The following is an 11727-nucleotide window of genomic DNA, read 5'->3' on the forward strand; positions in this document are numbered from 1 at the left end:
GCATGAACTCGCTCTATATACTTGCATGGAGCGAGGCCATGTCCCATCTAGTGACGGGGCCGTCAAGTGGGTGCAACCGTTTAGTGGGCACATCCTCACTCAATACAGGTGTATGGAGCGAGGCCATTCCCCCTAGTCGCACTCTGGCCGGGAGCAAGCATATTGCATACAACACCACCGTTCCTGGCTCAAAAAGCAGCAAATCCTCGTAGCACATAGTGTAAGGTACTCCTGGGGTGGACCCGCTAGACCGTGGCAACGAACCTCCCGGGGGCGAGCTGACCAGGTGGACCACCCCCTATACAGGGAGTGTTTGGGGCAAGCCCGCGGGTAACTATTACCATGGCAGCTGGTACCCAGGGAATGTATAGAGAGGCCGGCCACAGGCCGGGGATGCTGGCGGGAACCTCCTCTGGATCCGGGAGACGGATGGCGGTCAGGTCAGGGACACAGGCGAGACGGGGACAGCAGGCACGATCAGAAGGACACTGGTGCGGGAACAGAACTGGATGGGACACGACCACGGACCTCCCGATCCTAGGAGAGAGGACAGTGGAAAAGGCAGGTGAGCTACAGGCAAACAGGACGCAGGAGCGTACATAGGAGAACAGGCCAGAATCACTAACAAAGCGCAGCAGGAAGAGGCGGCCTGATATAGGAGAAGTAGCAGAGGCCTTCCGGGTCGTGACCTCTCAGTGCAGGAGAGGAAGGCGCGCGTACGCCCGGGCATAGTGTGTGAGAAGCCCGAGGCAGCCGACGCCGCAGCGAGGAGGCCACCGGCGAGCGGGTAAGCTGCGTTCGGGGAGAAGCAATGGGAGGAGTGCGCGGCAGTCGCCGCGTGACACATAGTGCATGCGCTGGCTTGGATTCATAAGTCTGCAATCATACTGAGTGACTGCAGACTTATCATTTTAGACCGGACAACCCCTTTAATTGACAAGAAGTCATTCAAAGGACATTTTTCCTTTTTAAATGCACTTGTGACAATATAATCTGCCAAGTGGATGTTTAAGTTGCATTATTACATAATAGGGGCACTTAGTATTATAACCATTACAGGTGCATTAGTACTTTCTAAGAGGCAAAAAGAATGCACTTTTATTTTCTTGGGTGCCCCAAAGGGCATTACTATCTTTACTGGCTATAGTACCATCTAGAGCAGTGATGGCGAACCTTTTAGAGTGCCCAAACGGCAACCCAAAACACACTTAGGCTATGGGCCCACGTAGCGTTTTAAAACGCACACTAAAAACCGGACTCCTTCCCAGAAATCGCGTGTTTTTTTTCCACACGATTTCACCGCGATTTTACCGCGATTTCTCAAGCACTTTCCAAGCGATTTGAAGCATCACTTGGAAAGTGATTGACAGGTTGGTCACACTCATCAAACATAGTGTTTGACAAGTGTGAGCAGCTTTATACTATTGAGGCTGCCTATGCGGCATCAATAGTAAAAGATAGAATGTTAAAATGCTAAAAAAATAAAAAATCGGGGTATATTTACCTTCTGGCGTCCCGCGCTGCCATCCCGGGCCACAGCGTTCCCAGTAATGCCTTGCGGGACCTGTGATGACGTTGGTCTCGCGTTACTATAGCGATCTCTTGAGACCGCTAGAGTCACGCAAGACTACGTCATCACAGGACCTTGCCGCAAGGCATTACTGGGAACGCTTAGGCAGGGAATGTAGCGCGGAACGTCGGAAGGTAAATATACCCCGATTTTTTATTTTTTATTCTTTTTTTTACAGGGGTATGGTACCCAGGGCCTGGAGGACAGTCTCCTCTCCTCCACACCGTGGGTACCAACCGCACATGAGACGCTTAACTTCGCGCATGGTGGGCATAGCCACATGCGGGAAGTAATCGATTCTCATGCATTCCTATGGGTGCGGAATCGCGGCAATTCTTTGCGATTCCGCACAAAAGAATGACCATGCTGCGATTTTTTCCGCGGTGCGTTTCCGCCGCGGAAAAAAGCGCAGCATTAGCACAGCATGTGCGGAATGTCATAGGAATGCATGGGGGGCGTTCTGTACAAGATTTTTAAATGTTTTCGCTGCGTTTTCGCGCCGAAAATCGAGGCAAAAACGCTTAAAAATCGCATCATGGGCACACAGCCTTACAGTATTTATCACAACGTGCCAACACAGTAATTTAACCTGAGGCAGTAGTGATGAGCGAGTATACTTGTTGCTCAGGTATCCTCTGAGTATTTTGGCGTGCTCGGAGATTTAGTTTGTGTTGACGCAGCTGCATGATTTGTGGCTGCTGGACAGCCTGAATACATTATTGTTATTATTATAGCACCATTTAATCCATGGCGCTTTACATGTGAGGAGGGGTATACATAATAAATACAAGTACAGTAATCTTAAACAATACAAGTTATGACTGGTACAGGAGGAGAGAGGACCCTGCCCACGATGGCTCACAATCTACAAGTACATGTGAGGAATGCCTGTTTGTTAGGGAATCCCCACATGTATTCAGGCTGTCTAGCAGCCCAAATCATGCAGCTGCGTCAACACAAACTAAATCTCCGAGCACACCAAAATACTTGAAGGACACCCGAGCATGCTCAGGAAAACCCGAGCAATGAGTATACTCACTCATCACTATGAGGCAGACATCACAGAAGACTTGCAAAATCCATCACACGCATGCACATACACACAAACACTGCCCCTCTGCAAAATACACACACACTACCCCTCTGGAAAATATACACACACACACTGCCCCTCTGCAAAACACACACACCACACACACACATTGCCCCTCTGCAAAACACACACACTGCCCCTCTGCAAAACACACACACACAAAACACACACACTGCCTTTCTGCAAAACACATACACATACACTGCCTATTCACAATATATACACACTGTCCCACTGAATAAATCAGCTCCCCATCCCCCACACACTGCCTCTGTGAAAACTGTGCCCCCTTTCACACTGATACATTTAATGTTTAGGTCCTCCGGGAGCTCTTACCACTGCCCACGCTGTCTCTGCTCCTCTGCGGCCCCGATGCAGGCAGCAGTGTGATGAGGTCAGTAACATGATGATGTCATCACACTACTGAACATCGGACTCGGGGATGACAGGCGTTCCTCTGCTCCAGTCCCGGCACAGCACTGTTCAAATGTCCTTGCGTTTTTTAGATGCGAATACATTTGAGCACAAGAATGGAGCGGCATGTGTGCACGGTGGCGGGCCTGGCATGTGTGCCCACAGAGAGGGCTCTGCATGCCTCCTCTGGCATGCGTAGGTTCGCCACCACTGATCTAGAGAATACAAGAAGAGCGCTATTGCTATACAGGAGCACCATTGTGAATATTATTACTTAGGGGGGCACCACACAGCTTATCCAGTAACAGGGACAAATTTGGCAGCATTGGGTTTTCAGGATACTGAATATCAGTCAATTTTGTAACAAACCTTCAGGCCTCTGCTAAAAAGCTGAGGATGAAGACGAATGTCATGTTACAGTACCACAATGACCATAAGCATACCGCTAAAGCAACAAAAGAATGGCTTTGCCAGAAGAAGACAAAGTTTTGGAATGGCCCAGCCGGAGCACGGACCTGAATCCAATTGAAAATTTGTGGGTTGACCTGAAGAGGGCGCTGTACAAAGGAGACGGCCTCATAAAGCGCCATGGAATAAATGGCACTATAATAATAAATAATAATAATAATAATCTGACTAATGTGGAGCTACTGCAAGGAATAGTGGACAAAGATTGCCAATTCTAGATGTGCTGATCCTACCCAAATAGACTGAATGCTGTAAATTCAAAGGGTACTTCAACAAAGTATTAGTTTAAGGGTGTACTTATTTATGTAACCACATTATTTTAGTTCTTAGTTTTTCCTTTTCCACACGAAAAGATTTCAGTTAATTTTTCAAATGAATTGCACAGGTTAGGCCTCTTTCACATTTCAGTCTTTTGACGTCAGTTGAAATAGAAAAAAAACGGATCCGTTTTTCCCCATTGGCTGGAGTCACACTGCCGAATTTCTCATGTGCTAATCGCATCGCACAGCACGGACTGGCCGGCACCTCTCCTGACCTGAGCATGACAGCATGATGGATTACTATGCAGCTGTCAAGCTCAGGTAAAGAGAGCCGACAGCCAGTGCGAGTATGAGGCCGGGGTCACACTGGCGAAGAATACGGCCGAGTGACAGGCGCTAAAAGCACGCATTAGACACGGACCAATGATTCTCTATGGGGTCCCTCGCACCAGCCGTATATTTCTCATCCGTATTCTACGCTCCGTGCCAATCGCAGCATGCTGCGATTGTCAGCGTACTACGCCCGTAGTACGCCAATGCAAGTCTATGGGTGCGCAAAAAATACGGATTACACACGGACCACACATGTGACTTGCGAGAAATACGCACCCGGTGTCTTTTAGCAAAGCCGGCAATTCAGTGCGCTATATAGTAAACTCACACTGACAGGTTTAATAAAGAGACGAAAGAATAGATATATACACAGAGAATACATATATATATATATACAGTATATATATATATATATATGCATTCTATGTGTCTATATCTATTCTTTGGTTTCTGTTCAGAAACCCTGTCATAGGGCTCCATTATATGTCCATTTTGCAAGCCTGCGAGAAAATCTCGCCATACGGATGCCATACGGATGCTTACATGCGCAAAATACGCGACCACACCTTGATTACGGATGACATACGGAGCACTGTTTAGGGGCCATTCATCCGTATTACGCATGTAAAATACTGACCGTATTTTGCGTTGGTTAGTGTGACCCCGGCCTTACGATGCAATTCTCAGATGAAAAATACGCCAGTGTCTCTGCCCATAGACTTACATTAGCGGCGGAATGTGACGGATGGTCGTCGGTGCATCCGTTTTTTGACGGATCCATTTGAATTTCAGCGTCCGCCGTCTGAAGTAGACAGACAAAGTAACGTTTTCTACAGCGGTGGACCCGCTTTTTTAACCCCTTAACCCCCAAGGGTGGTTTGCACGTTCATGACCGGGCCAATTTTTACAATTCTGACCACTGTCCCTTTATGAGGTAATAACTCTGGAACATTTCCATGGATTCCGGTGATTCTGACATTGTTTTCTCGTGATATATTGTACTTCATGCTAGTGGTAAAATTTCATTCATATAACTTGCGTTTATTTGTGAAAAAACGGAAATTTGGCAAAAATTTTGAAAATTTTGCAATTTTCCAACTTTGAATTTTTATGCCCTTAAATCACAGCGATATAGCACACAAAAAACTTAATAAGTAACATTTCCCACATGTTTACTTTACATCAGCACAATTTTGGAACCAAAATTTTTTTTTTGTTAGGAAGTTATAAGGGTTAAAAGTTGACCAGTGATTTCTCATTTTTGCAGCACCATTTTATTTTTACGGACCACATCACATTTGAAGCCACTTTGAGGGGTCTATATGATAGAAAATACCCAAAAGTGACACCATTCTAAAAACTGCACCCCTTAAGGTGCTCAAAACCACATTCAAGAAGTTTATTAACCCTTCAGGTGCTTCACAGGAATTTTTTGAATATTTAAAAAAAAATGAACATTTAACCTTTTTTCACAAAAAAATACTTCAGGTTCAATTTTTTTGATTTTACCAAGGGTAACAGGAGAAATTGGACTGCAAAAGGTATTGTGCAGTTTGTCCTGAGTATGCTGATACCTGATATGTGGGGGGAACCACTGTTTCGGCGCATCGCAGAGCTCAGAAGGGAAGGAGCGCCGTTTGACTTTTTCAATGCAAAATTGGCTGGAATTCAGATCGGACGCCATGTCACGTTTGGAGAGCCCCTGATGTACCTAAACAGTGGAAACCTCCCACAAGTGACCCCATTTTGGAAACTAGACCCCCCAAGGAACTTATCTAGATATGTGGTGAGAACTTTGAACCCACAAGGGCTTCACAGAAGATTATAACGTACGGCGGTACAATTAAAAAATCATATTTTTTCCACAAAAATGATCTTTTCACCCCCAATTTTTATTTTCCCAATGGTAACAGGACCCAAAAGTTATTGTGAAATTTGTCCTGAGTACGCTGATACCCCATAGGTGGGTGTAAACGACTATTTGTGCGCATGGCAGAGCTCAGAAGGGAAGCAGGGCCATTTGACTTTTTTGGCTGGAATTGAGATCGGACACCATGTCGCGATTGGAAAACCCCTGATCTACCAAAACAGTGGAAACCCCCACAAATGACCCCATTTTGGAATCTAGACCCCCCAAGGAACTTATCTAGCTGTGTGGTGAGCACTTTGAACCCCCCAGTGCATCACAGAAGTTTATAATGCCCGGGCGTGAAAATAAAAAAATCGTATTTTTTCCACAAACATGATCTTTTAGTCACCAATTTTTTTATTTTCCCAAGGGTACCAGGAGAAATTGGACCCCAAAAGTTGTTGTCCAATTTGTCCTGAGTATGCTGATACCTCATATGTGGGAGAAAACTACTGTATGGGCACACTGTCAGAGACACCGCACTGAACTTGCTCACTGAGCCAGTGAGCGTGTCCTGAGTAAAGCGAACTGTGCTCAAAGATACCTGTGAAGCGGGCAGCAACTGAATAGATGCGTACTTCAGAGCCGCAGGAGCTGAAGCACGTGACTGCTAGAGGCGTGGCCTAAACTCCACAGAGCTAGGAGCTGCAAGACAATTCCTAGCAGAGTAACTGCGAGACAAAGTTACCCAGGGGCATAGACAGTGAGAATAGTCAGGACGTAGCCAATGAGTCACACACAGAGATAGCTGCAAGGTACCAAAGGGGCGAGCAGAGAGTAGTCAGGTCACAGGCAATGAGTCATACACAGATAATAACGCAGAACAAAATCAACAGGCAAACTCACAACGGGAAACAGAATCGGGTCAGAACCATATAAACAAGCTATAGCAACACACAGGCACACGGGGGTCAGCACACTAGGCCAAAGGCAAAAGTATAACTGGCAGGGATTGAAGCTACCCAGGGGTTTATGAAGCTCTCCCAGAACCAGAAAGAGGCCACAATCATTAACCCCAAGTGTGCAGGTCAAAACCTGCACTGAGCTCCAGACATTAACCCCCGGTGTGCAGCTCAAAAAACCTGCACTGGGATCATGACACACACATCAGGGCTCGGAAGGGAAGTAGTGACATTTTGGAATGCAGACTTTGATGGAATGGTCTGCGGGTGTCATGTTGCATTTGGAGAGCCCCTGATGTACCTAAACAGTGGAAACCCCCAACAAGTGACCCAATTTTGGAAACTAAACCCCCCAAGGAACTTATCTAGATGTGTGGTGAGCACTTTGAACCCCCCAGTGCTTCACAGAAGTTTATAACGACCGGGCGTGAAAGTAAAAAAATCGTATTTTTTCAGCAAACATGATCTTTTAGTCCCCAATTTTTTTATTTTCCCAAGGGTACCAGGAGAAATTGGACCCCAAAAGTTGTTGTCCAATTTGTCCTGAGTACTCTGATACCTCATATGTGGGAGAAAACTACTGTATGGGCACACGTCGGGGCTTGGAAGGGAAGTAGTGACGTTTTGGAATGCAGACTTTGATGGAATGGTCTGCAGGTGTCATGTGCGTTTGGAGAGCCCCTGATGTACCTAACCTATTGAAATTCCCCACAAGTGACCCCATTTTTGAATCTAGACCCCCCACGGAACTTATCTAGATGTGTGGTGAGCACTTTGAACCCCCAGGTGCTTCACAGAAGTTTATAACGCCCAGGCATGAAAATAAAAAAATCATATTTTTTTCCACAAAAATGATATTTTTGCCACCAATTTTTTATTTTCCTAAGGGTAACAGGAGAAATTGGACCCCAAAAGTTGTTTTGCAATTTGTCCAGAGTAGGCTGATACCCTATATGTGGGGGTAAAACACTGTTTGGACGCATGGCAGAGCTTGGAAGGGAAGGAGCACCATTTGACTTTTTTTCAACGCAGAATTGGCTGGAATTGAGATCAGACGCCATGTTGCATTTGGAGAGCACCTGATGTGCCCAAACAGTGGAAACCCCCAATTCTAACTCCAACCCTAACCCCAACACACCCCTAACCCTAACCCTAATCCTAGCCCTAACCCTAACCCTAGCCCTAACCCTAACCCTAATGGTAAAATGGAAATAAATACATTTTCTTTTAATGTTATTATTTTTCCCTAACTAAGGGGGTGATAACGGGGGGTTTGATTTACTATTTATGGCGGGTTTTTATGTTTGGCAGCTGTCACATGCTAAAAGACGCTTTTTATTGTAAAAATAGTTTTTGCATCACCACATATTGAGAGCTATAATTTTTCCATATTTTGACCCACAGAGTCATGTCAGGTCTTATTTTTTGCGGGACGAGTTGACGTGTTTTTATTTGTATCATTTTCGGGCACGTGACATCTTTTGATCGCTTTTTATTCCAGCGTTTCATGAATTTCTTTTGGGGGTGCGTTTACACCATTCTGCGTGCGGTAAAATTGATAAAGATGTTTTATTCTTCGGGTCAGTACGGTTACAGCGATACCTCATTTAAGTCGTTTTTTTATGTTTTGGCGCTTTTATGCAATGAAAACAATTTTATATAAAAAATAATTATTTTTGCATCGCTTTATTCTGCGAGCTATAACTTTTTTATTTTTTTGCTGATGATGCTGTGTGGTGGCTCTTTTTTTGCGGGACAAGATGTTGTTTTCAGCGGTACCATGGATATTTATATGCGTCTTTTTGATTGCGCGTTATTGCACTTTTTGTTTGGCGGTATGATAATAAATCATTATTTTTTGCTTCGTTTTTTATTTTTATTTTTTAAGGGGTTCGCTAAAGGGGTTAACTAATGGGACAGTTTTATAGGGCGGGTCATTATGGATGCGGCGATACCAAATATGTGTAATTTTATTGTTTTTTTTTTTATTTCCAAAAAATGAATTTATTAGGGAATATTTTTTTTAATTTATTTAGCGATTTTTTTAAAATTATCTTTACACTTTTTTTTTCTTTTTTACTTTATTACATTGTCCCAGGGGGGACATAGCTGTCATGTGACAGATCGCTGATCTGTCACGTCACAGATCACTGTGACAGATCAGCGATCTGTCACAGGCACTGCACAAGGCTTCCTCCTTGCCTGCGCTTTGCAGGCATAAGGAAGCCAGCTCCCTGCAGGCCCCGAAGGTCCCCGTCGCCATCTTGGATTCGGGGACCTGCAGGGATGGAGCCCCCCGCAGCAGTGCTGCACATTGCGCTGCTGTTGGGGGCTCAGGGAAGCACGGAGGGAGCCCCCTCCCTGCCGATGCTTCCTTTAACCCCCGGTACACCGCGATCGTGTTTGATCGCGTTGTGCAAGGGGTTAACGTGTCGGGGGCGGTCCGTGACCACTCCTGACACATTGTGCCGGGTGTCAGCTGTGATAATCAGCTGACACCCGGCCGCGATTAGCGGCGCTCACCACGTGGGCGCCGCTGATCGCTGTGACGTACTTTCCCGTCCCTGGGAATTAAGTCCCAGGGCACATGGACGGGATAGTACGTCACATGACAGAAAGGGGTTAAACTGAGCATGCCTGGAAGATTTTACGACAGAGAGATATAGAGAGATAGAGAGAGAGAAAAAGAAGTAACATGCTGAGGAAAATAAACCGCAGCATGTGCAGGGCGGATTTGGTTTTCCATGGTACTGTAAACTGCATGGAAACTGCTGCAGATCCGCAGGACCAAATCCGCTGCGGATCCGCAGCAAAAACCGCAACGTGTGCACACACCCTAACCCTAAATGCCGTTCTGGATCAGACCAAAAATCTCTTTCTCTCTCTCCCCCTCTCTCGCTCTCCTTTTCCAGAGTTCTGTTCCTTTAATTTTCATACACTGGCGGATCCGTCCACAAAACGGATCCGGTGCATCCGTTTTTTGCATAGCAGAAGCGGATCCGTGTTTTCACACTTTGACGATTTGCAACTGATGTCAAAAGACTGAAGTGTGAAAGAGGCCTTATGGGTGACACTAAGGCTGCGTTCACACGTTGCGGTTTTTCTGCATGTTAGCGGCGATTTTGCCGTGAAAATGCAAAAAAACAGCAACCCATGCAATCCTATGGGATTCCGCAATGCTGTGCTAATGCTGCGGATTTTCCCGTGGCAGAATCGCATCGCGGAAAAATACGCAGCATGCTCATTATTTTGCCAAATCGCAGCGATTCCGCCCACATAGGAATGCATTGTTCTGCTTACTTTCCGCATGTGGCTGTGCCCACCATGCGAAAAGTAAGCAGAACATTTACGGATGGTACCCACGGCCCGGAGGAGAGGAGACTGTCCTCCGGGCTGTGGGTACCATATCCCTGTAAAAAATAGAATTAAGATTAAAAAAAATCGGATTATATTCACCTTCCGACGTCACGCGCAGCCTTACCGATGCTCCCGCCAACTTCCGATCCCAGTAATGCCTTGCAGCAAGGACCTGTGATGACGTAGCGGTCTGGCGAGACCGCTACAGTATCGCGACACCTCTACGTCATCAAAGGTCTCGCAAGGTATTACTGGGAACTGGAGCATCGCGATGATCGGGGACACTGCGCGGGACGTCGGAAGGTGAGAAAAACACGATTTTTTAATTTATTTAATTATTTTTAACATTAGATCTTTTTACTACTGATGCTGCATAGGCAGCCTCAATAGTAAAAAGTTGGTCACACTCGTCAAACACTGTGTTTGACGAGTGTCACCAACCTGTCAATCAGTTCTCCAAGTGATGCTACAGATCACTTGGAAAACGCTAGCATTCTGCAAGCTAATTACGCTTGCAAATCGCTAGTTTTTCCGCGGGAAAATCGCGGGAATTCAAAATGCGATTTTCCCGCGGAATGGAATTCCGGAATTCCCACGGTAACTTCCGTGGGAGTTCCCCAACGTGTGCACTTAGCTTTAAGGTAGAAATAGTTCTGAGATGATTCTTCTTGGTAGGATTTTTTTCCATGTCAAAAACCTGGCATTTTAACAGAAGTGTTGAAACTTTCTGTTCTCTGTGTATAACTGTAAACACTTGTATGGTCTGCAGGACTGGAATCTACCACTATATGGTTACTGTATGGCAGTAATATCCATCTTGGTCTTTGTATAGTCAGTATTATTTAGCCATTAACTCTCCCTACAAATCTCTGATGTCCTAGGTTTTCCTTCAAAAATTCTGTTACCCACCAAAATATTATGAAGTATGAAAGTGGTCTTACCACATATACTGCCCTGTGGACAGGCTTGGACTGGCCGACAGGAGAACCTCCGGTGGGCCTCTGTACAAGAGTAAGCAGTCCTTGGCATGATATACTTGAATCACTATGTACAGACAGAGGCGCTATCGTATTCATTTAACAATCTACCGAGTTCATTGTTAAATAAATTTGTGATTGAGGGTAGAGTCATATTCGCATATAGCTGAAGTGTGGCCCTGGAGACGGTTACTGGTGGACCCTTGGCACACCAGGCCGACACTGCCTGTGAATATCATATTGTTAAACTATATTTTGTGGGGCGTTGTTCATTCATGTTATTTTGCTGTTGGGAAATAGTACAGAGTTTACATAAATGTGCCAACTGCTATCTTGTGAGCAGCGTCTTCTGCATGTTTTGCCCTCGCTGATTGTTTTGCATTCCATCATGGAACAATTCCGAGCCGGTCATGTGACTGAAGTGACATCAAAAGCATGGGGAGA

Source organism: Dendrobates tinctorius, unplaced genomic scaffold, assembly GCF_039654945.1.
Source record: "Dendrobates tinctorius isolate UK_male_01 unplaced genomic scaffold, ASM3965494v1 ptg000147l, whole genome shotgun sequence".
Classification (NCBI taxonomy): Eukaryota; Metazoa; Chordata; class Amphibia; order Anura; family Dendrobatidae; genus Dendrobates; species Dendrobates tinctorius.